The sequence below is a fragment of the Oenanthe melanoleuca genome, chromosome 3 (genome assembly GCF_029582105.1).
Source record: "Oenanthe melanoleuca isolate GR-GAL-2019-014 chromosome 3, OMel1.0, whole genome shotgun sequence".
NCBI lineage: Eukaryota > Metazoa > Chordata > Aves > Passeriformes > Muscicapidae > Oenanthe > Oenanthe melanoleuca.
In genome coordinates, this window is record NC_079336.1 from 20,983,164 (window position 1) to 21,010,626 (window position 27,463).

General features: G+C 35.3%; 1 protein-coding gene across 1 annotated transcript in view; it reads right to left on the reverse strand.

Moving 5' to 3' along the window:
• The window catches only part of CSMD1 (CUB and Sushi multiple domains 1), a 1,037,656-nt gene that overhangs the window by 576,244 nt on the left and 433,949 nt on the right, over positions 1 to 27,463 (reverse strand). The gene's annotated exons all lie outside the window — the stretch shown is intronic.

Genomic DNA, 27,463 nt, shown 5'->3' on the forward strand with positions numbered 1-27,463 from the left:
TCCATCTTCTTTCAATTATTCTATTTCCCTTCCTGATCAGTAAGAGCAGAATTTTTCTCCCCATCTATGCTGTGCTGTTCTTTATTAGACTGAGGAACAATTCAGTCTTTTGAAAAGGAAAGGCTCTTCTCACTATGATAACAAATAATCATGTTTTTATTAAACATAATTACCAGGAGACACTGTAGGTAGAATTTACCACCATATAAAGTATAAGTTACCTTTGAAATTTCTTCTACACTGTAAAATAAATGACCTTTTCAGAAGATATTAAAATACCATCAAAACTGCTTACAATCTAACTCTCCCCATCCAGTTTCCATATCCTTGACTTTCCTAACAATCACCTTCTCTTATTTCTAAAGTTATATGTTGTCTTAAAGTAGGCACACAGTCTCGCTGGGTGTGGTAACCATGTTTGAAATACGCTTGAAAATAATGGCCATTTTAACAGTGAGTTTTTTTCCAAACAGAGCTCTGTATGCAAATGAATTTTGAATGTGCAGAACATGTACTGAGAAAATTCAAAGAGATTAGCAACACTTCTGAGACGAAATTAGCAGTTAGTAAGTTAATTATCTGAGGACAAAAACAGTATGTGACTAAAACTGTGGCCTGGAACATACCCCGCCCCGAGAGTTGCTTCCTCAATTATTTTATTAGAGATTAGATTAACACCTCATGATTCAAACTCTTCTAATTTAAGTGAGGTTCTTGTCTCAGATACACCATATTTACTATTTCCTCATATAGTGGCTCAAATACAGACGTGTCATGAGAAATTTTGACCAATTACAAATATGCTACTTATATTTCAAGCTGTGCTGCACTGAGTGTTGAGCACGGCATTTTCACTCATAAATCATTATGAAGTGGCAGGAAATGAAAGCTTCTGTGTTGGAGTGAAGACAGTTACTGAAGGAACCCTTATAACTTGTTCTGGTAACATCAACTCATCGTGGCTGGACCTGCTCTTTAAAGAAATGTATGTTCTCTAATACTTCTCCTATGAATTCCTCTTTTTGATGCAATTTTTTCTCTTGTCAGCTCCCCAACAATCATTTACAAGAAAAAAACCTTACTTGTTCTGATTGACCAAGATCAGCATTTTTATCTGGCAAGTCCCATTCCAACAAGTGAAAGAATTTTTCAGTCTGCAATAATATTACCATAGTTTGTAGGCTATGAGACATTTAGATTATTATGCTGTTCTAAAATCCACTGTTAATTCAAGCCTTCTAAACAACACTTTAGAATAGAGAAGTGCACAGCAAAGTAAAGCTTCTGTGCCTCTCTAAAAAACGAAATTGCAATTGTAAAAAGTGTTAGGTATTACAGTTCAGAGATTTTGTAAACTTACAGAAGTGAAAGACTAAAAGAGCTTACTAATATTAAAGGATGCTACCAATATGTTTTGGCCATGAAAAGAAGATAAATCAAACATGGTAAATTGGGAGGTTTCAGTACATACATTTCTCTGTGTATGTATAAAGAAAAAAATAATTCTTCAGGGACAGAAGACTCAACATGGACCTTAGAAAAGAAAAGATAAACCTCCCTTGTACTCTAGCAGGTTTATATTTTATTTATCAGTTATGGGAATGTCTCCCATCTATAGTGCTTGAGCCACACATAACATGTTACTATCGCCCTAGGGCTGCAGTAACCAGCTTTTGCACAGCCCAGGAAAAAAGAATGAGGCCAAGAATAGATTACTCCAGAAGTGCTATCCATTAAATACATGGTTTTATTCCTTCAATAGCTCGTATCTTATCCTGACACAAATGTCTAGCATTCACTAGTGTGCTGTTCTCAATTATAGGCACAGCCTCTAAATCACAGTTGAAATAAACTCTCAAAACCATTAAAATTGAACTAACAGTGACTGGATAGAAGGAACAATCCATTAAGCTGTTATTAAATCAGGTGCATGTAAAATGAAGATTTCTGAAGATTTTTTCTTTTTTTTTTTATTAGGTAAGTCATCTTGTGATTTCTGTGTACTGTAGAATCCCCTGCATTTCCCCCCCACTCCATAACATGTCTCATAACTTCTAAGAGATTTACTTTAGGTCAGATACTGAGTATCTGACAAAGAATGATGTCAAATACCTCCATAGCCATACTCCATTCTTTGTGTAACTTTTGGTAGCACTCTAAAGGGAAGGTCACGTGTCACCTTGTCACTAAGGTATCTCAGGAAAATGCGCCCAGCTGAAAAAATGAGGCAGAGAAAAAGCTGCATTCTCCTTTCCCAGCCCACAAGTGACCATTTCTTTCAGTAATGGTCTGTTGAACCAAGGTTGGATCTTAAAAAGGACTTCCAAAGACTGATTCATTAATTGCTCCAAAGGTCCTGTTCAAATACCAAAGCAGTTCTGCTTTTAGCATCTTGAACAGCTGTTGGAATGGAATATGTACTACCTTAAAAATATCCTCCCCTAAGATGAACAAAAAAGCATTAGGCAGTACTTCTAAATGTTCTGAATGCACTTCAAAATACGTGGATTTTTTTTTCCCTATAACTTTGTGTCTGTAGGAATACATTTTCTTTCAATTTATGGAAAGGAACCTAAAAGTCCTGTATCCTACCATTCTTCTCTAGGTATCAGCAGTAAGTACTTTGAAATATCTTTCCAAACAAACTATTAAGGAGAAAGGCTGGTGTATTTTTTTTTTTTTTCATATTATGAAACTTCATTCTTCTTTTTATTTTCAGAAAGTACTGGACTTCAAAAACAAATTTCTAAAGTTTAGAGTGCTCACGGAATTCTGAGCACCCTGAACTTTTTCATTTTATGGAGAATGATCAGCCTATATTCTAAGTGACTGATAGAGCATAACACCCTTTTACTTTTCTTTTAATACTTGTAGTATTTCTCTACCTAAATTGGAAGTTGTTGGTACGTGAAGCAGAAAAGAGCAACCATATTACAAATAAGTGGCAGAATACATGTAGTTCCTAAAAGAATGAATGTATCTCAAATATCCTTTATTTACAGAATTTGGAAAATATATTTTTGTAAATTAAAGGGCTTGTGTTCTAAAAATTGGTTTGTAAACCATTCAGAAGGAGAAAAATAGGAAGTTATCACTGATGAAGTTATTAACCAACTGCCTTAGTATAACACAATTTACAAATATACTCTCACAAAAATTGAAAAATGCTCGACTTGCTTCTGATTTTTATATAACATTGATATCACACATAAGTTCATAAAGATCATTTAAATCAGCATAGCAAGAATTACTTTATTAAATGGCAATCGAAACAATCTCATAGGACTAGATGCTTTATTTTTTAGGGATGAAATACAAAATGCTCTTATTCTGATGATCACTCTTAGTTTCTGTACAAATTTTTACAAGAGTCAAGTTCGTTGGTGATTGGTGATTGGGTTGATTGGTGTAGAGTTTGGCTTGTTTTGGTTTCGTATTTGTTTTGTTTTGTTTTGTTTTGTTTTGTTTTGTTTTGTTCTGTTTTGTATGTGGCATTTTGCTTTGTATGTGTATTTTTGCTTTGGTTTGGGTTTTATTTTGGTTGGAAAAAAATTTGGTCAGTCAACAAAAAGACATCAGAGAAACAGATATTATCAGTGCTATGCAACAACCACAAGGGAAATGTAAAAAAAACCCCTTGAGTCACATTTTCTCCTGCTGATATAACTAAGGCAAATACTGCTGGCTGGGAAGGTTTGTGTACAATACTGAGATTGTGTGTTCTTAACAGAGCTACTGATAGGATTTTCTTATTTTGTATTATGATTATATGATGAGACAAAAATGGAAGACGTATCTCAATACAAGTAACTCCCTATATCTCATATCCAAGCTAACTCATTTGCTCCCAGTCTACTAACGGCTCCCTGTGCTGTTCTTAAAGGATATTCAGTCTGAAGTTACAATAATGATGACTGTCTGTCTTTCAATGGTCAGAAGAAGGTCTTTTTCCTCTCAGAATATCTTAGAGGAAAGCAAGACCTGAAAAGCTTTGGTGAAATAGCTGCCCAGTTTGTAAAGTAATGTAACTGCCACAAAAAAAGAATGTAATGAAAGGTAATTTTATCCCTATTTTCTGCTGTGCCCTTTCCTCTCCTTCAGCTTTGTCAAACACCTTTAAAAAACTGTAGCACACATAGTATTTGCTATTATTCAGCCCCTATGTAAGATATGCTGAAAAATAAAATATTGTTCTGGCAGTCTCTGCAGAGACTCATTCAAGTACAAAAAAGATACATTCACACAATCAGTAAATCAATAGCAAATTCATTTCAAATACAATTTGGAAGTGTTCTATAGTCTTTAAGGTCAGTATACTGAATTAGTCAATCTTTTGTTTTGATCTTTAAAATTACATATACTATGATTTATTTTTGAATGTTCAGAAGTACTGAGTTGAGGCTGTCAGAAAGCTGATTCACAAACTTATGGAAAAAACTACAGTGTCTCACATTTTTGTTCTGTGGATTTCCCTAGAATACGGTTTGAAACCAAGGAAGGTTACACTTGAAAAGATTTTGCAAGTGGAAAATGGATTGCAATGGGTTTTTATTAGTTCACAACGAAGGGAAAAATTTCCGGAAGCACGATTTTCCCTTCGATTGCAACGCAATGTTCTAAGGAGACTGGTTTGTTTTTCTCTCACAAAGCAATAGAAGGATTGTGGGGAGAAAAAAATCTCATTTTCAAATTTGCAAGAGATTTGAAGGGAAGTTCAGCAGCAGAGGAGATATTACAAGTTGGCACTCACATCCTAATTACTTTAGAATATTTAACATTGTCCTTGCAAAGGTACAAGAAATGCTTCCAACTTGTATAGAGGTTTTATATGAGGTAAGTGGTATTATTGATATCCTTCATAAAAGAATAAAAAACAGATTAAAATGTTTGTATAAGAATGATAATTATCTTCAAATGGCTTTTTAAATGTTTTGGTTTTTTTCAAAAAGTTCAGAAAATAGACAGTAAGTCAAACATGAGATATTTCAGATTTCTTATGTATATGAGTAAATATGATGATTATGTTAACAAGACTGTATATCAGTTTCAGATTTGTCATATACTGAGTGGGACAGACATGTATCTTTAACAAATGCTAATGTGAGAAACAGTATTTTTTACATATGACTCACTTTCTTGCTGAATACAGATTTAATTCTCACACAAATGAGAATGCTTGTTCTCCAACCAATTTATCTCTGAAGCAACATTTTTCATTTGCAAAATATTTAAAACCCACTAATTCTTAAAGAATATGTCTGTACTTAGCTAAAGACCATTTATCTTTGTTTCACAGAACTGAGGCAGATGAAATAATTTGTCCATGATTTCATAGTTAATCAATAATAGTAAACTAAGAAATATATATCTAGTGTATTTTTTTTCTTATTTACAGTCTAAACCAAATGAACTTATACTACTAGTATAATCATCCACAATATCAAACAAAACAATGAAAAATTACTGCTGATACACCAGACTTGATTATGACAATGTCTTCACATGCTTCTTTCTTCACTGAACACAGAAAAACAGCCTTGATTGGATAGTTTCTGTTGTTGGTATCGTCATATGCCAATGAAGCAGCAAAACTGAAATCTGGAGGGATATGTCTAAGCAAACAAAAAGTAGTTTCTCTTAACCAAACCTACATACAAAAGTGGAGTCATACATGAAAGCTTTAGCTAAGAAATGTTAAAATTTAAGACTGGACTCATTCAATCATATTCCCTAATCACTGACCTTCCTTTCTTCTTTTGAACTGATTAAGTTCATATTCTTCAAACACAAAAACAGAGTATCAACAGGGTATATGGTGAAGTACTCTTGCATGCAGAATCCTACAGCTTGGTGATATATAACTTTCAAATTATTAGTTAATTAATTATTTTTCCTTCATAAAGGGTTTTCTTGAAGTTCAGGTACCACAGAAGACAGAACAGAATTTCACACTTCTCAAAACGCATTCGTTTTTCCCAGATAAAAGGCTTGATCCTGCAGACTTTTTTTGGAATGTCGTTTGTCATTTTGGGATCTGGTTAAACTCCAGTGAAGCCATTTCCAAACAACACATTTAATCACAAGCTTTTGTATAATGTCTGCAAACAGCCTCACAGCAACCTCATGACTGACATCCCAGTGAAGATGAAGGCAAAGCTACTCTGAGGGTCATCCTAACTGTCAAACAGGCTAGTTACATTTGTTTTTATTTTTTCCCCCTGTGTGTCTCCTTTTGGGAAATATTATTAAAAGGTGAAGTTGACAGATTGCCCTGCATCGCTTCTCCAGGTAATGAATGTTGTTTTATTGACCTTCTTGTGACCAACGACTCAGGCTTGTCTGCCTCTACCACAGGAAACAAATGAAATGTACTCTATTGAAATTCCACACTTCACAGTTTCTGAACTACTAAAAGTGTAATTTCATACAGGATGCCCTTAGGTTACTTTTACAAAAATTTTTGTCTGCAAATTGAATTTACTAATAATTTGCCTCTTTGACAATACCTTAGAAAATCCTTGAAATGAGAAATAGATGATAAAGCAGAAAAAGAATGATGTGAAGCATTGGAAATATTTCTACATCACAGGATCCTAGAGATATAACAGGGAAAGACAGAAAAAATTATCTTCTCTATAATGCTCAGATTTGTCAAAGGAGAATATTGAAGAGAACTCTCCTAGAACAAAGATGCAAGAAAGCTCCATAGTTCTTTGGCTTATCATGTAAGAACTCTGATTATGGAAACAGAGAGAAAGAGACTCCAGATCCATGAAGCAACAGCTCATTGCACAACTGCAAAATAATTTATTTTCAAGAAACTGCCCAAAAAGAATCTACTAACATAAATGAAAATTAAAAAAACCTCTGAGGAGACAAATACTCTCTGAAGAGAACTTTTCTCACAAGACAAGTCAAATTCAGAAACTATTTCAGCATATACTGGAAAAAATTATTTATGGTGATTTCAAATTACTGAAAGGTTTTCCTGCATATTACTGATGTTGGTAATGTTTGACTGGATGTTTTGAATCAGACTTCATTTTTCATCAAGGCTATTTGCAATAACCCATAATCTCCTCAACGAAAATGGAATTTATCTGGGAACAAGTAGTTTGCTGGTAAAATTACCTGGATTTTTTGAGGCTTCATGCATTGTTTAAATTTGTAGGTCTATATTTTAAATCTCATAGAGATATCTAGTGTATTTTTTTTCAAAATCTAGGCAATGTCAAGTGACCATCTTCAAAAGGAAGAAGTAGTTTAATTTTTTACTGAAATAAATTTTAATTACTTTTAAATTTTAAGATGAGGTAGTAATATAGTAATGATATTTATTGACCTTTGGGAACTTTTACTCCTAGAAAATGTGTGCAATCTTGGGAGCGAAAGCAAAGGATTAAATTAGCATATGGAAACCTGACTTTGTGAGCATGCACGACTTTGCTTATAGGAGTATGTAAGAAAGACATAACACATTTCATCTTGAAACTGATGTAAAAATTTAAACCCCTTATATTTCCAGTATTTGTGCTAGTAATTTGCTTTTGTCATATTTATTGTTAGGCAGTAGAGAAGAATGTTTACTTTGAGCCCATTGAAGTCTTTTTTGATTCATCTGAGAATTTGTATTCTTAGAATTCACCTAAACATTCTCAATTTTTAACTTTGAATGTCCTTTACTTAAAATTATATCAGCTTAGAAGTATCCAGGATGTATTTGCATGAAAAAGTTTTATTTCTTACTATGAAAACCCATTAGACGCCTTATATTTTGATTGATAAACCTGACAAGCAGAAAATACTGAAGCTATTCAACACTAACAATTCTGGAGTGGTTTCTGTAACACAGGGTGCAGCATACACTAATTACTAGGATTCAATTTCACATATCTATTCTAAGCATGCTTCCATCCAGGCACACCCACCAGCTTTACTCAAATGCTTGAAATCACTCAAGCCAACTGCGGATCAAAGGCGCAGCTACAGAATTTCTTATCCTACATTAGAATTTCTAGTGGAAAATCCAAACAAGTAAAACCAGAAGTGACTGTGAAAGAATAAAAGATTACAGCCTTATTGTTAAATTTAACAGACCTAATAGGCCTAAATACCAGCACTTGATCACTCTTGTTCGCACAGTCCCAGGATGGTTTTGACAAAAGCAAACAGCTGTCTCCAAACTGTGCCCCCACAGGTCAAGACTTATACAAGTCAAGGAAAAATTACATTAATACAAGCCAATTCACAGAAGGTAATTTCAATTTTATCACCCTGCTTTGGAGATGGATTCATTTTATGGAAGCAGCCACGTATACCAGCTAGTGTCAAAGCCAGACAAAAGCTTTAGAAACTGTTTTCAATCCTTGAATCCTACAATCCTAGAATAGTTTGGGTTGGAAGACACCTCAAAGATCATGTGTTTTTTTTACCTCTCCTCCACCATGGTGGGTTAATACTAATATTCTAATATAGTGGCTTTCAGAGGTAATAAGAACTCTGGGGAGTTATGAGATAGAAAAGTTGTGGGATCCATTGTTTCTTCTTTGTAAGTCATCCTTACTTAAGCAAAAAAAAAGCTATTAAATTAAAGAAAGCTTCAATGATCCACACCATCAATCTTTAACACAGCATTTAACATTGTTATCGGTACTTCACATTCTACAACGTTGACTGGCCAGCTTCCTTCCCTTTCAAAATAAGAGGCATGAAAGAATCTGTCATTAAATAATGCAAAAGAGATGGATCTCTTGTAATCAAGAGCGACTCCATCCTGAAAGTTTTACAACAAAATAATCATCTTAAGCTTCACCTAGAAATCAGCCAGAGCACTGAGAGGAGTAATAATGTGATTTCTATAAATCTTCTACTTAATGAACAAATCCACAATGGTTTTCAGCAGTTAATTTCTTTTCAAAAGTACAGCATTCTCAATAGATGAAAATTTGCTAAACACTTTGCTAAAACTTGCAGGGCTTGAGTAAAGGAGACATGATTTTAAAGCTGCAAGTAGATTTTGCAAAGACCCTGAGCTGTTCCTCCTTGTTCTTCATATGTCCATGAGGACAGGACCTGGACACTACTCAGTGGGAGCTCTGACTGCAAGATCTGATCTGTCAGCAAAATGTGAAATGACAGCAGCAAACACACTGTCCCTTTGGCAGGTAGTGATTATGCCCTTCATGACTAGAGACACGCCTCAGTACTTCTGAGTGAGCAGATCCATCCAGACAACCACAAAGCAATGAGACAGCCAGGTAACTCTGCTGCTCTCTGAGCCCCTGGAACAGGACAGGCAGCACAGCCTTCTCAAGAAACCGCCAACCTACTCCTAAAACTTGCTTAAAATCTAATTTCTTATTCAGTTTGCCTTCTTTAAGAAGATTTCATTGCAGCCAAACTGTTTTAGAATTGTAATACACAGCACCAATCTCCTTGTATGCTGGTATATAATATACAGCTTGGCATGGTAATTAAGTGTTACTTTGGCAAAACAGACCATGGCAAAAAAACTCAAAAACATTAAAGTATCTCCTTTACCTCTTAACTTATCATAGATGTACATTTTATGCTTTCATTTTCTATAGCATAAAAAATGAATTATCATTGATGTTAACTTTCAAAGAATTATAAACAATTATACACTACATCCTGCATGGTACAGGAAAAGCATTCATGACAAGGCAGAAGTCATCTAGCAACTCAAGCAAATTGTTTGTTTCATAGAAAACTGCAGTATCACACACACACAAAACACTGTGTAATTGAAACTCTCAGTCAAAACCAGAATAATTTTGCTATGTCTGTGCAAAAGATAAATGAGTCCACATGAATAGTTAAAACAATGTGATGTAGTGCTACTTGGGTCTAGTTGATATTCACCATAAATCAATAGTAATAATCTTATTCACATACATTCAGTGCAGTTGAACCCAATGAATACAATATTGCAATGTATTGAATGTATCTCAATACATGAGATATTTTATGCAAGTATTTTAAACAAGACACATATGTTTCCCTTGCAATCTCTTGAATCTCAAGAAAGATAGATAACCACGATCAATAAAGTAAGATTAGCTCAATTCAATACTGAGAAATTTTCAATACCACTGTCCAGAAGATTAATATCTGGATATCATTCCAGCAGGATGACAAAGCTAAAGAACCAGAAGCCAAGCTCTAAATAAGGACAGCACTGTGCTTTCTGCATTACTGCTTATGTCGCTATTGATTCTTGTGAAAGACACACTTTCACAGATACATTTAGCTTCATTACATATGTGAATTCACAAAGCATTTATTAATGTGTATTTGTGTGAATTGCCAACTACTTTTTTAATCAATCACAATTTTACACTCTGTACCGTTCAAAAAATCTATTTCCTACTCTTTTTCAAAAGCAATTCCCCATATTTTGTGAATACTGTATATAAGCTATATTAATATATCAACTGTACAAAACAGACAGAAAACATATTTGCTTAGTTTTTCTGACTGAAATAGTAAATAAGCATATAAGCAACAAGATACTATGCATTGTACTAATGAGTAATCATTTACTTGTATACACAGTATATGAAGAAACCCCTTCTACAGACTTCACTACATGAATGTATTCTAGTCATGTAAATAAGTTCCACTGAAGGGAGTTCAAGTAAATAGTTTTTAATATTGTAAGAATAGGAAGACAAGGTTAGAAGGTAATTGGAAATTTTATTCATGCATTAAATATGAATTCTGTCATCTTGGAACTACAAAACTTACCAAATATATTTGGTGCTTGCCCAGCAATATACAGTCAGTCTGTTACCAGAGATACTAAACACAATATTACTGACATATTGGCTTGGCTTCTACACCCTCTTATGAAATTTTTGAAGTATTTTACCTGTGATTGCTTGTCACACCAAGACCATCTACATTTTTGGATGAATAGAAAATACAAATACCTAAAAAAACTTCATAAATAATACTAATTTCATATAATATTTTGAACTAGCTGCTAGCATCAAAATTCCATGTCTGAGTAATTTTTGATAATGGAAAGTCGTTTTTCAAATACTGTTCATTTTTTTAAATTCAAGTGATTGCAGAGCTATCAATTTATATTTTTTAAGTTATGTACAAATTTTAGTTACCAAAATTAACAGTGGCAGTGCTTTGCCAGAGGAGCCATGTTGCTAATTTTTATTGAAGTCTCAGTGATCTAAAAAAGGTAAGAACGATGTAGACAATTTTTGTGAGCTATGGATTTTAATACTTGTAGTCTTAGTACTTCTGTTTAAGTTTAATAAAGCTTTACATTATCCCAGTGAAGCAAGCAAACCATAAACACAGGCTTACATGTTACAATGATTCAGCAGCTGTTCAGCTGTGCATAGTGTTCTCTGTTACAATATTGAAAATTATGTCCCAGTGCAAGGATAAAATAATTATGGTATTTATGGAATAAACAATACATAGAGTACTTGCCATCCTTCATACACTTCCCTAGTAATAAGAACTGCTGTACTGTGACCGTGTCTCCCCCTTCCCTCTTCCTTACAACACTAACACCACAATTTTGTCAGTACCTGCAGCACAAAAGGGATTTTGCATTGAAGGTTGAGGATCACTCTTTCTCCCAGAGTAAAGGAGGATATGTCAGCGAATATGTTAGACTGTAAAAAAGGCAGGGTAATGTGGGCAAGCCAAGAGGAGCAGTTTTATCTGTACATCTCCATTCAGGTGCAGGCTGTTAATGAGAAGTCCTGAGGGGAACCGTATGACCTCAGCTTGTGCAAATTCTGCTTCAAGCTCTAGCTCCATCCAACCCCTGCTGCAGAAGAACCTACTGTTTCCCAAAGACCAGATAAACAAAACTAAGCATCTGCTTGGAAATGTCTGTCATTTCATATCTTATATCTCACATATTGGCTACATAAAAAATGCATTAAATTATTGAATGAGAAAAATTTAACTAGGAAACAATGTGTGTGTGTCCTATCATCAATATAGTAACTATTGCATATTTTACAAGCAGAATGCTAGTTGAATTAATTGACAGAACTTGTTTAAATTTTTCCCCCAAAAAAAGGATATTTCTTTACAAAACAGCTGTACCTGTCAGGAAAGTACCTATTGTAGATACTGGATAATTGTATAATAATTACTAAATACACTGTTTAACATAGTACACCCAAATACTTACTAAAAAGCAAAATTAGATGAGCTTTTCTGAGCTGTGGAAATCTACTTCATTTATGGAGATCTGTAACAATTGCTAGATGGCATTTTAGGTGATTAGAAATATTCTAATGAATATTTGAGTATTTCTGACAGAAAATCACAATAAAAAACTGTGGCTCAATCCACTCATAAAGTAGCTGTTGTAAAGTAACTTCAGAGATGCAGGATCTTTTTCATTAAAATAATTTTTAAGTAGTTTAAGTTTCTTAAAAGTAGGACTCTGACTGTCAAAAGTCACACGTGACGTGACCGAAGAAATTTGTTAGATTTCAAATGGAAGAACTGTCTAGTGCTATGTCTTACATAATTTAAATTAAATACTTTAATTTTTAAATACTTTATTTATTTCATTGATAAATACTTCAGATTTACATTCTCAGTTCTATACTGTTTCACTTAACAGTACTTGACATAATTTTTATGTTATCAAAGGAGGATGAGTGTTGCCCTTGAGTAGAATTCACATCTAGATTAAAATCTATTAATTTTACAGTGGCACAAAAAAACATATGCTTTAGTAATGAATTTTAATATACATTCTGTTTGCAAATGAAAACAGATCAACAGTTTATAGAGTTAGCTGAACATCAATACAATTCACAGTGGGTTTTGTTTTCTGAGGATAGCTGAGATTTCATCTACTGTTTAAGCCTGCTGGAAATTTAAGGCTTACTAGTCAAATATGAGGCTCAGTATCACAAAGATTATTTAATATTCAATATCCAAACTGTAAAAAAATTCTCCAAAATGAGAGAATTAATTAAGAATTGTTATTTATTTTGCTAATTGTTTTTAAGACTTATTTTTTCAGTAATTAAGCATTTTTTCCTAGCATATATGAGGAATGACATTTTTCTGCTTTAAAAAAAATTACTAGCAAGATTCTACCCTACCTATTTGATTCATAAAGTGAAGGCTTTAGGAAAAACTAAAAGGATCTATAAAAAGATACAAAATATATTCTAATTACAGAGGAAATCACCCAGTAGGATTCAGCTCTTACTTTAATTATAGAAAGAATGCTTTTACAAGAATAGGTTGTACTGAGCCAATTATATCATACAGCATACTTGGCTCAGTTTCATATAGATTTTCACATTAAAATAAGCACTAGTTGCAGTGTCTTGATATAAGCAGTCATTTGTACTTCGTAATATGTGCCACAGCCTACTAAACATCCCATAGGGCCTTTAGAATTGCTCAAGGAGACGGCTTATAGCAAATGACCATAAAAGCCAAAAAAAAAAAAAAAAAAAAAAAAAGGGTCAGTAATACCTTTATCTCAGTATGAAATATGAAAGGTCATGAAATTTTTCAGTCATGGACACAAACTGGGAGAGAATCTCTGTGAACTTGATTTCCAAAAGAAAATACGTCCAATGTTGCTTACTAAACTGATAACTAAGAAAAGACAAAATCTATTTAAAATTAATGTTTAGCACAATTAATAAAGCAATAAGCAATTCATTTTTTAGGCAGAAAAAGAAAGCTTAAGGGCATCAAGAAGTATAAACTTCAGTTTTCCTTCTTTTAGGTATCCCAAGAGGATCCAGAACCGAAACATATGCATATATAGGAATATTCATCTGCCTTATATGTTACAAGTCTGAATCTCTGAGAGACTGAGTAATAGAATTCTTTTTCAGCATCTCATTTTCCTTTCTAGCTTGGCTTCTTTCACACGTTGTATGTTCACTCATTTGTGTCACAGCTCATATTCAGCACGCAGTATTATTCATACTTTTAATAAAAATCAGGATATCAAAAACAAACAATTATTTTGAAAAAAATTCTTTGAAAGCATCACACATAATTCTAACAAAAAGAAACGAAGACATGACTGTTGAATTAAACAGTTGTAGCAAAATAAAGGTCAGGTGATGCTTGGCAGATTGAGTTACAAGCAAAGGCAATAAAGAAGGCAGAACAATAGTCACTCTTTTTCCTTTCCTTAGATTCCTTTAATCTAAACATGCACAACCACCACCAGTTAACAAGTCTGTAAAAAACTTTCTGCAATACACTTGGGAATGGATGAATTCCATCAATCTTTAAAACCAGCTTATGATTCTATGTGAACCACATCACGTGGCCCTTGAAGCTTCATCGATGTGTTTGGTTTTCCATTTCTGTGTTTGTGAAGGCAAAAATGTGCTTCACTTCTCAAGCTGTTCATTCTAAAGGCACCATCATTTGAAGCACAATCCTTGAGGAGGTGAGATAACCTGTCCCTTTTACACATCTCACACACTTCTAGTACTACTTCTAGTATGACTTCCTGATTATCTTGAGTTCATCTATATTTATACATGCTTGTAGGTATTCATACAAAACATAAGTGTCTAAGTCATGAACACTTACATCAATGGCAAATAGAAAGATACTCAATTCCAAATATGATGTTCAGCTAGATTTGTTTAGCTTTTACTTAGAAGTTACATTTCATTCTATGATCACAAAGGGAATGCAGTTACTTCATCAATGCAATCAAAAATAGAACAATGATATGTATAGTGAAGAGTTTACTAAAGAAAAATTGAGAAAAACTTCATTTAACTCATTAAAGATCAGGTTTTTAAAATAATATAGTGATTAAACTAATTTTTAACTAAAGGATTAATTTTGATTATAGCTAAAAGACTGTAACTTCACAGAAATTAGAATAAAATCTGGTTTGAATGTAAGACAGTCAGTCCACCCAAGATTTTCCTCTCCATATTCTTGTTGTAATCAAATTACAGTTTAAATATCACACTTTAATCTAGTACTTATTTAAATAGCATATAATATTTGAAAAACAGGCCAACAGAGATTTAAAGGGAGACCCTCTAAAAACGTGTGTTTAATTAAGTGGCAGAAATAGTTAAATATGTTCCTTAAAATTGATTTATCAACAGATTCATCAGCTTAAGCATTATGGCAGTATCAGTGTGTTGGTTTATTTTGCACTCCTTATAAAAAGACACTTCAAATAGGATAAGCTTATGAAAGAAAAAAAGTTATTTTTACATTATATCAGCTAAGTTGTTACATATGGAATGTCTGTATGCAGCAAGAGAGCAAGGGGAGGGGAACGATGATGTGGCACACTTCTTCTGGTGTCCTGGAAAGAGGATTCTGCACAGACCAGAGAAAACAATTTCATTGCCACAATAAGCTTTTGCAGAGATTTACTCAAAACTAAGTCTATCCTAGTTTGGTGGAAGAAATACTTAGGAACAGTTGAACAGCTGTTTAATATTGTTAGAATCTGAAAATAATTGGCATGCTTTATGACTACTTCAAAAAGCAAAGAAAAGCTCTGTACTTGTGGCCAATAGGAAGAATCACCTCAGAAGTGCACTCCTGATCCAAACTAAGTTCTTAACTCATTGAAAAGAAGTATAAGATTTTCAATACATTTAAGATTTAAATGCTTCACCTTTACAGATCATTTAATAAGGGTTAACAGAGGCCTTCCTAAAGCCTGCATTGTACAGAATTATTCACAAAGCCTCTTGAAACTTTGCTTTGTCATCAACTGCCATTAGACATACTGTGAAATTAATTTTGTAAGTCTAAATTACTTTTTAAATTATACAAGCATCCTTAAAAGTATGTTTTGAATTCTTCAGCAATGGCAAGAATAACCAAATGTCATCCACTTATCTTTTTTTTTCTCTCTTTTTATTTCATTTCTTTTAATTTAAATATTTCAGATCTTTTAAACTCATTATTGCCTACTGGAAATATATGACTGGTTCAGAAAATTCTTCTAATACTAATCATACTTTTTTTGAGAAACTCACATGTGTTTTCACATTCTGCAGGATACAAAAAGAACAGCAACCTTATTGCAAGAATTATAAATTTATGAGTAGAATATTTTCTGTTCTTCATCCATATTATATCATTTTTCATGCACTTGCCCTTTATATGGCCGGGTAGAAACAGGATTACTAATTAGTAGAAAAAAAAAAATCTTCATGAAGAACTAGAAAGATTCTTAGTCCTCATTGTTCACCTTTTAAAAGATACGTGATAATTTTGTATTTAAAATTAACAGTGAAAAGGGCAAAATATGCCCATTAAAGTTTCATGCAGTAATTTTCCTACACTGGGAAGTGTTTGGGGATGAGATGTCATACTGATTCCATCAAGTGACACAGTGAACTACTTGGACACAGAGATGTTAAGTAGGACCCATATGGTATAAAGGACATACAGGTCATGTACTGACTCTCTCACAGAAATTAATTTAATCTCCTTGAAAGAGTGGATGAAGTCTGAAATTTGGCTGCTTAAAACCAAAACAACTAGATGTTTCCACACCATCTCTTGCAGCCTTACTAGTATCCCTAAATCTTGGACTACCCCAGTTGCCACTGACAAATTTTATGGTCTGGATTGTAGACATGTAGCCTTTAGGCTTTTGAGTGGACAGGTCATGTGTATGTAACACTTCAGCTTGAATGCTCCACAGCATAAGAGCTATCCCATACTGGTAAACATCTCAAAAAAACCACAATCCTCTATAAAATAATCCTTTAGGTTTTCTGTACATCACATTCGACATACAGGTAAGTCATTAGTTCTACTTTTTTCCATGGACTTATATTCCTAGGTTTCTTTAATGAAAAGGACTAGAAAATCCTTCATTGCTCCAAGCTGGCCAGATAAACCAGTAACTCCTACATAATCCTCCACAGATTGCAGGTCAGTCCCCAGTAATGCCATTTCTTGAAATCTGGTCTGGATGCTCCTGAAATGGTCCAAGTTTCCCAGTGCTCTTCTAATTAGAGAGGTGTCCACAGAAGTGAAGATAGAAAACATGCACACCCTCCCTCGCACCTAGACATGCTCAACACACTCAAGTTGTCCAGATCTGACATGAGGAGTCATCTGCATGTCGTGGTTTAGCAATGGTATTCCCCAATACAGTACTAAAAACCCCTGAACCGCTTCCCTCCCTCCTGACTGGGAAGTACAGAAGACAAAGACCATGGGTTGAAATAAGAACAATTTACAGGAAATGGCAATGAGATAAGAAAACAAACAGTAACAGCAACAATATTATGACAAAAATGTACAAAAAGAGGATAATTCACATGCAAAAGTGCTCACCACGGACCCCAGACAGCAATGAACAGTGGCCAGATTCCCCACAGTGCCACTCTTTGCTCTACTGGAAAACCATGTCTTCCTTCCCAGAATCCAGAGAGTCACTCATCCCCACTCCTAGCAACTGATGTGAGGTGGTAGAGCATAATGTCCTACTCATGTCCACACAGCTCCAGGCTCTGCCTCCTCGTGGCTACTGCAAAAACTATCTGTCATGGACAGAATCAGGGCATGCAGTCTTAAGGTCAAATTATTGCATCTGGATGAGTTGGACATACTCATTCTTTATCTTGATATAAATCCTTGGCAAAAAGTACTTATCCCAATGCCATACAGATATTGTGTACACCAAGGACCTAAGAGCCTTATGACCTTTGCGAGTCAGCAACGTCTTCTCAGTAGACCACAGTCTGTCTGAGCTGACAGTGGAAGGATTTGAACTAGAATGACCAAGAAGAGTCAAGGGTGAGAGAGGGCTGACGTGTCTGAGTGTTGTGAAAGACATCTTAGCTCTGCCACTGTGACATTGTGTCTTTATTATACTCTGAATACTTTTACTACTGTGAAATTTTTTTGAAACATTTTATGGGCACTGTAATTATGTTACTTTTGAAAAATTACCCATACACTTTGCAGGGTGATTGTTGCATTTATAATGAGATTTCTACATATTTGGAAGTTTTAGAACAGAAAATAAACAGCTTAACTGATCAAGTTTTAAGTGCTCTCAAGTGCATTTCATTTGAAGTGACTAGGTCAGATCCTGCTCTCAACTCTGTTTTCATTCATACAGGTTTGCACCTAGCTTGCTAAAGAAATTGCTTCAGGAAATTTGACAGGAATAAAAAAAAAAAAGAACCTGCAGTTTAGTATAGGTATTCAATTCAGATATGGGTGCACAATTTTGAACACAAAATTCTAACAAACTCCAATAATACTGTCACTATTGAGTTAAGAAACTCACAGAAAATATCTTATTTTAGTAATAGCTCTGTCCTATGGTAGCCATGTATGCATCACAAAAACCATGAAAAAAGTTATTAAGTCCAAGCTTCTTGGTGGCTTTATCTTGATTTACATCATTGTGAAAGCAATCAGAATCAAGCCATGTCAGTATGAAGTGAAAAATTAGAGTAAAATCCAAAGGACCTTAATAGTCTGTGTGATTCTAGTACTTAAATTATGCTAAATTAACCTCCAGAGTATAAGTCCTCTTCTAAGAATAGAAGAAGCTTTAGGCATTAAAAACAGGCTACAGAAATAAATCTGAATATAAGGCACTGTAAGCTTTTCAGTATGTACCAGTCTATAACCACTCAGAGAAAAGCACCATCAAGGTGACTTAAACCTTTCATATTAACAGTATCTAATACTGTCACAATTTATTAAAGCATTTATAGTAGATGGCATAATTCCTAAGAACCAAAAAAAGCTCTAGAAACTTCCAAAGCCAAATTATTCTTAATTTCTTTGGTTCAGTCATAACTGCTTCAGTCTTCACACTAAAAGGAGAGTCTGGTAATAAACTTTTGGGAAAATTAGTACAAAATTCAAAATCCAACATGAAAACACAGCAGGATGTAATCAAGTGTTCAGTGATCAAATGAACACCCTAGTTACTGCTTGCTGATTAAAGTTATTGAAATGTAAATAAAGAAATAATAAGTGGTTTGAGCATTCCGGTGAGGGAAGCCCACAGCACCCAGGGAACTGTGGTAGTAAGTAACGTTCAGAACACTCTGGCACGTAAAACAGGAAGGTGGAAACAAGGCTGCTTTTCATGTGAGCAGCATTTACCTGTTCACTAAACCATGGACTTCCTTCCCAATGACCATGATTCTCAACTTCCTCATTATACCATGTGTGATCTGTCCATCTGCAGGAATGAACTCAACAAAAGTAACTTTTATACCTACCCTTACAAGGTCTAAAATAGGGAAAAATAAAGTTCATTGCTAAGCTTATTTGAGTGATGTTTGGCTATCTTATACCTCTTGTGTATTAACTGAAATTCTTATGGTGATTTATGTTTAGAATTATTATCAAATGTTGACATTGCTCATTGTGTAATTTTTTCTTAGTTCACTTCCTAGAACTTTTTTTATTGAATTTAATTACAGTAAGTCCTTTAAAGAACGACACCCATAAGAACATAACGAAATACCCCCCATAGCAGGCTAAAATGTTCTATACCTGGAGTAACAAATTTCCATTTAGCTAGTTATATATTCAACAGTAACATATTTATTCTGCAAGAGACACATTAAAGATAAATTGCTACAAAAGTACTACAAAAAGTCTATTTTCTCAACAAAAACTGTGTAATGCAAATTACTTCAATACTTTCCAAATACAACTGCTTATATTATTAAATTAACACAGAAATTAATTACTTTTTAAATATGTTATTGCCATTCTGTATTACTTGTTCATTTTATAAAAACCTTCCACTTGGTCTTATTTTTGAAGACCACTGGCATTCTAGGCTTGGGGGAGGGTTTGTGTGGTTGATTAGGTTGTTATTTCTCTAGCTCATGATTTGTTTCATTTACATTGCAGATGGACCATATATCTTTTAGAAATCTTGAAGTTCACAAATGTAGATGAATTCATTGGAAAAAACCCCAAGCTTTAAAGCTATATAAGGTCAAGCAGAATAATTATTCTTTGAAAATGGAGCTCTAACTTCAAATAAAATAATCATTAAAACAGTCAAGTATTAGAAATAACCTTGAGATACTCCAGTATTAGCTTCTTGCAATAAACTGACCCAATAGAAACATTCTTTCATTAACTTAGTTCACTACAACCCCTATTTATGTTGTTACTTGACATACATTGAAATACTTAGGGACATTATTTGGAAAGAAAGACCTTTCCAAATGCTATTAAATTAGCACTGTGTCTTAATTTATGTCTTTACTGTCCACCATACTGTTAACACAAAAAACCCACACACAATAAGACAAATTTTATGAGGACTGTCTCAAAACTGGACTGTAGGCATTTTAAGCCAAAGATGCCACAAAAGAAAGTAAATATGTGATACTGAAAAGTAGCAGTGAGTGAGGAGAAAGGGCTCAGAAAACAGGAATAAGTAAATGGTATTTCTTTCTTCTTCCCTCACAAATGAAATTCCTGTTTAGAATTATTTTGAACATCTCTTTTTCTGCTGCTTAACAAAACTGCCCTGAGAAAATGAATTTAGATTTTGATCTGAACTGTGCAGTTATTTGGACATCTCTGGGAAGTAAATATGGTTAATGGAGGAATAATATTTTAAAGAAAAATTGGATGGAATGCACTGGAAATATCAAACTTTGCATTAAATGACCTTAGTATCAAAGTCAAAATGACATATTGAACTAAACTCAGCCAAGAGACTGAGATTCATTATTTGATTTATTTAATTATCTACTTTTTTTTTTTTTACACTTTTCTGTAAGTTTACTGAAGGTATTAGAGGCTTGTAATTTTGCACCTGTCCATCATAAAGTGGGACGAGATAATAACAATTATAAGAATTTCTAACCTCGGCTAGATTAATTTCAGAAACTCCCTTTAACTTCTTTTGAAAGGTTTGGCTTTATTCTGCTTCATTGTGAAAAAACAGTGGAGGGGAAAGGCTCTTTAACACATTTCCGCTCCTGGATTCATTCAGCCTTACTATAACTTCTTTTCTGTATTTTCTCAGTAAATTTAGAGTTCATCAAAGTATAAGACTAACAGCACTGACTGAGTTAAACAGTGGATCCAGGCTGTGTGAGTTCTTACTCCAACTCTACTAATTCACCTTTTTCTCTTGACCTGCAAACCATCTTGTTATTCTATTCCTTGGCCTCTCTTGTGCAGAGACTTCCAATCATATCACATTTGCAGTTTTTTTATAGGCTGGGAAAAAAAAAATCAAGACGAGGTGAGACTACCCAACTAATTTTTGCTACTAGGTCTCCTGTGAAGAAAGGGAATTTTTGTCAATTGGCTCCACAGACTTTGAAAATTATAACAAGCTCCTGTGAATGTTTCATTCAAGTTGCAGATTTCTTGTTATGTTTAATTATTTAAGTTTTCGGTCAGTAGCATGCTGATAGCATGTTTGTCCATATTTGAATATTATGCACACAGCCCAAAATGTTCATTTTTTAAACATGTATGAACAGGAAGGGATTTACATAAGAAAAGGAAGATGCCATAAAATAGAAATCATAAAACCTGCTATCCAACTTATTCTGACCATCCAGCTATGTACTGAGTGAGGGGGTTCTACCCCTGAAGCCTAAATTTTCATCTCTCATAATCTGGGTAGTGCTGGCAATCAGTGTTGCACAATTTAGCCAAGAGAAGAAGGCTCATCCTCCTGCCCAGACTCAGGAAACTACATGCAGCTCTTCTTTTCCACAATACAAAGCTTATGTCCTAAGGCATAGGAAAAGTTTGCTGGCTCTCTAGTCACTTGATGAGCCATGTAGGCTCCCCCACTCATATCAGGATCATAACCTCCAATGCACTTACAGTCACAATTCCTTTTTGGAAGACAGCTGAGCTGTAGTGCTCCCAAGGATGTACAGCCAGCTCTAGACTTCAGAATTCAGATGACAACAATGAGAAAAGAAAGACAAATGATTTCTTGGGTACTGCTTGTTACATTAGCTCAAAAAAAAAATTCTATCTAGTGCTGTCCTAGGAATCAATGTCTCTAAACCAACACCATTCAGAAAATTCTTTCCTGTGCATACTTAATCATAACTGTGAAGTACAGGCTGAAGACAGTGAGGTGGAGTGGAGCTTGTCTCGATCCCCAGGCTCAGAGTGTGATGATATGCCACACAAACTCTAGTTGGAAGCCAGTGATGAGTGGCGTACCCATGGGGTCAATACTGGGTCCAGTCCTGTTTAACATTTGCAAGGACATGGATCATCAAGTGGAGGCTACTCCTAACAAATTTGCAGTCTTGGACAAGGGGCTGATTTGACAGAGGGTCAGCACTGCCATCCAGAGGGACCTTGACTGACTCATGAAGCTCAACAGGAAGAAGAGTCAAGGCCTGCACCTGCGGAAGAATAGCCTCATGCACCAGGCTGGGAGCTGATCTGCTGGTAAGTGGACAAGATGCTACCCATGAGCCAGCAGTGTGTTCTAGTGATCAAGAATGCCAGGGGTATCCTGGGGTGCATTGGGAAAAGCATTGCCAGCAGATCAAGGGAGCTGATTCTGCCCCTTTACTACGCCCTGGTGAGGCCACATCTGGAGTGCTGTGTCAAATTCTGCACTCCATAGTACAAGAGAGACATGAAGGTCCTGGAGTGAGTCCAGTGGAGGGTTACAAAGATGATTGAGTGACTGGAGCAAAAGGATAGACGGAGGGAACAAGGCCTGTCAGCCTAAGAAGAGTCACCTGAGAGAGGTACTCCTCAATGTCTACCAGTATTTGAAGGAAGGGTGCCAAAAGGATGAAGCCAAGTTCATCTTGGTCGTGCCAAGCAATAGAACAAGGGGCAGTGGGCAACAAGCATAAACTGATGCACAGAAAGTTCCACTGGAACATGTAGAAAAACTTCTCTGATCACTCACTTAAACAGATTGCCCAGAGGTTGTGGAATCTCCTTCACTAGAGATATTCAAAAGCTTTCTAGACACACCCCTGAGTAACATGCTCTAGGGGTCCCTAATTGAGCAGGGAGGTTGGACTAGATGACTTTCAATGGTCCCTTCCAGCTTTATGCATTCTTCCCCTTTATTCAGCCCTGGGAAGACCTAACTGGTGTCCTGGGACCAATTCTGTGCTGTCCATTACAACAGAGACATATACACACTGGAGAAGCCACTAAGATGATTAGGAGACTGGAGTATCTCACTATTAGAAAATTTCAAAAATGCTGTGACTGTTTACTCTGTAGAAAAGTAGGCTCAGGGGGACTTATCAGTATATAAATATCTGATGTGAGTGTGCAAAGAGGACAGAGACAGGCTCTATTCAGAGAGGCCAAATAATGAGATAAAATGCAATGGGCAAAAACTGAAGCACAAGAGCTTCCATTTGAAAGTCAGGAAACACTTTTTACTATAGTGAGAACTGAGCACTCACAGAGGCTGCCCAGTGAGGCCATGGAGTCTCCCTCCTTAGATATATTCAAACACCCCCTAGACATGGTTGTGCACTACTGGCTCTAGGTGGCCCTGCCTGAGCAGGGGGGTTAGACTGGTTGACATCTAGACATTCCTTTCAACCTCAACCACTCTGTGAACTGATGTTTAAAAAAGGCACTGTTATTTTCTATTCTGATGTAATATGCGAGTGATAACCGTGAAGAATGCTAGGAAGACAGTCTTTACTATTTTTTTCCTGCTTTCAAACACACAGCAACAATTCCAGTTCCATTTAGGAGATGAATTTATACTGTGTTTCTGCTGGAAGCAGATCCCAAGCTTTAGAATTACCTGGCAGTATCTGTCCTACCTTACAGAGATGCATCTTCAAGTCAAAGACCCTCTTTGTGTTAGAGAGGCCTTTACAAGTCCTGTTAAATTGTGCTGATATTACTTGGAACAAAAAATTTGATATCTAAACTTTGAAACTGCATAAGGAGGCTCCAAAATTTTACCAAGTAGGAAGATTTTATAATTCCTTCCCTGTAAACTATAAGCCAATCTGCAATTTTAAAAAATGGTTTCAGTACAAAAGAAGTAGATGATTATCAGTGACTCCACAGGGAAGGAAAGAGGCAGTGGGAAGAGTACTTCTGTAGACACACCTCCTACATGATGCACCCTGCAGCATTTATCACTTTTGCTCTCCAATCTGGCTTAAAAAAAAAACAAAAACAAAAAAAAAACAAAAAAAAAAAAAACAAAAAAAAAAGACTTTGCAGAAGAGAGATGTGGATTTAAAAAAAAAAACAAAGGAAAACAAACAAAACACCCCCCTCCCACCAAACCACTGAAAAAAACCCCTGCCCCAATAGCAAACAAACAAAAAACTCTCACTCCAAGCAACCAACCAACCAATCAGCCAACAAAAATAAACCCAAACTAACTCTGTGGTATTGTTAGATTTATGTATGCAGAATTAATGATAAATAGCTGCATAAGAGATGATTATAAACTCTAAGACTGAAAGGATGTGTGACCAATACCAGGTACCTAGGAAAGGTACAAAACCAGAGAAGCAGTTCTCAGTTCTCAGTATATAACACTTTCTTAACCCCAATAACTTGTACTTCAGAAGCCTACTCAGCCAAAGACCTTAATGAATTTCTCTTCCAGTAACTCTGTCTTCCTTTGAGTTTATGCAAATTTTTAGCATCCATAATATCTTTCAGCAAGAAGCAAACTTGGCAGCCACATGTTGCAGAAGAGTTCTTCTGTACCTTATAAACTGCTATTTCACTTGTGAGTCTGGTCTATGTTCCCTAAGTATTTCTAACAAAACAGGTGATTTTACTCAATCCAACTTCCCCAATATACCTTTGTTTGACTTTTTCTTGCTGGTTGCAATTTATGGATATTACTCTGATATTCCCTTTTTTTGTTGACTTATGTTACTGACCAAAGCATGCCAATATACACAGGCATTTGGGTTTTGTTTTTTTTTTTTTTTTTTTAATCTTAGAAGCCAGCCCTTATTTTCTACAATATTATTAGTACCTGTTGTTGAGATGAATATGTAGACTCTATCTGTGACCAGGCAAATAAGTTTGAAAAAAGTCCAAAATACCCAGAAGTCAGCCAAAATTAGTTTCCAGAATTGCTCAGCAAGCATTTGCAAGACTATCAGAAATTTGTAATTTAAATACTGTTGGAGGAGTTAAAAAACACATACTCCATATTCCAGTATGAGTAATTTCTTAATGTTCACTTATCTGTAATGCCAAGTATGAAAAACCTGAGTTGGGCCCCATGCCTGCCACTGAGGTGAAAACTAACAATAATTCAGTAATTCATAATGATCCTTTGAATCACATGGAAATAAAAGACACAGAAGATACTCAAGACAGCCTTTAGAAAGTAAGGAATAATATTACTCTCGTTTTACTAGTTCGTTAATCAGCTTCAGTCAGAAAAAACAGCCATGCTAAAACTGCCACTAATGAGTCAACAAAACAATACACTGACATCTGGTATTTGAGTGGGAGATCTGTGCTCCTGAATTAATGTTACAAATCTGACAGTATCTGACTTCCCCTATACTTATGCTCTGTCGAGGTCCCCTGCTGGTTTATAACTCATTAGTTCAAATTTTTAGTGGTTTAAGCTTACTTAGGCACATTGCCAAGACTTGTAAGCTTTGGCCATCACTATCTTAAAATACAAGCAAAGTGAGTTCTTGTGGACGCACAGTCACATCACATCACTGTCACACAGCACCAAAAGATTTATAACAATTTACAGTTCTTCTATGAGAAAAAAGCTTCAACTGGAACATAAAACTATAATATTCCTGGTCAAGGACGAGGTGTGCTGGCAAAACTGTTTAGGAAATGCTTGCATGATTGGAGGATTCAAATAAAGCTACTTCAGCCATTACTAATGACCGAAACACTTCAGGAAAATGTTAGGTACAGATTAAAATGTGCTTGAAGATAACAAAATTTGGCTCATATATTTCATTTATATTACTACATAAATCACATAAAAGTTCTGTGAATAACCTGAAAATTAAGACATTCCTTTCAGTCTCCTTAGATGTGTTTAAAATATCTTGATAATTTAATAAGAGAATCAAGATAACACAATGAGCTTAATGTCTCTTCTGTCTCCCCCATTGACTTGCCTCCAAACAAAATCAAATAACATCTGCCAAATGCCAGCCTGTTCAGCTTGCTAATGAGTTTAAAAATTCAGAGTATGACCGTTGCTCAGCAACTGATAAAGAATACCAGTCACATGGTGCTATAGTTAATATACAAGAGACCTTTACCCCTCATTTTCTAAAATGCTATGAAAAACGGATTATTGGGAACACTATTTTTTTTCAAGGCAATTTACTGGCTGCTTTTTTAGAACTGTGCTGTAATTTGTTCAAATATTCTTGTACACCCGTATTGAGGTGACTGAAATGGTGCTCAAGTTTTTCAATCACCTATCTTCATGCATTTGCATGGTGGTGGAGTTCTATTCAGTTCAGCTGTTTGCTGACCATTTCAGTAGATAACCTGAGCCAAAAGTTGAAAATGCTTTAAGCTTCAAGTACATGCCAGTGAATTTGGCTGACAGGCTGTTAAGCTAAAACTAAATTGAAAACTATAATCAGAAGTGGAAGAGGGGGATCAGAAGACTTAGAAACCGTGATTTTTGCAGTAGAGATGTAATCAATCTCAGAGAGGAAAAGACAGGAGGATAACAGTCACTGTGTCAAGACTGTTTCCTCATCTCCTCTGGTGTGCTGGAAAAATCTGAAACTGACCATTAATCAATCCATCAATCAATCAGGCAGTAATCATCAGTGACAGAAGGTTATAATGTGAAAAAATTAAACAAAAAGAGACACAATAGTATGTTATTCTACCTGACACATGAAAGAAAGGCTGCAGTTATAGAATCTTCTGTGCCAGATGAGACGAACGTGCCAAAGCTGCATAATTAACTATATTGCCATTTCTCAAAGGAGTTTGTGTAAGAGGTGATTGGTGGGAGCCAGCATGGTTTCAGTAAGGGCAGATCATGCCTGAAAAAGATTGGTGGCCTTCTGTGATGGGTTTGCAGTGTTAGTGGATGCAAGAAGAGCAGCTGAAGTCATCTACCTGGACTTGTGCAAAGCATTTGACACTGTCCCACTCAACACTCTAGTCCCTAAAGTGGAGAGACAAGGATTTCGTGGATGGACAGCTTGGTAGATAAGGAACTGGCTGGATGGTTGCACTCAGAGCTGTGATCCATGACTCAATGCCCAAGTGGAGAGGAGTGATGAGTGGTGTTCCTATGGATCAGTACTGGAACTGGAGGTGTTTAACATTTTTTTCAGTGACACAGACAGTAGGATCGAGCGCATCCTCAGCAAGTTTGCTGATGACCCCAAATTGTGCAGTGCAGTTGGCATGCTGGAGGGAAGGGATGTCAAACAGAGAGTTCTTGAAAATGAAGCTGTGGATGCCCCATTCCTCTAAGTGTTCAAGGCCAGACTGAACGGAGCTT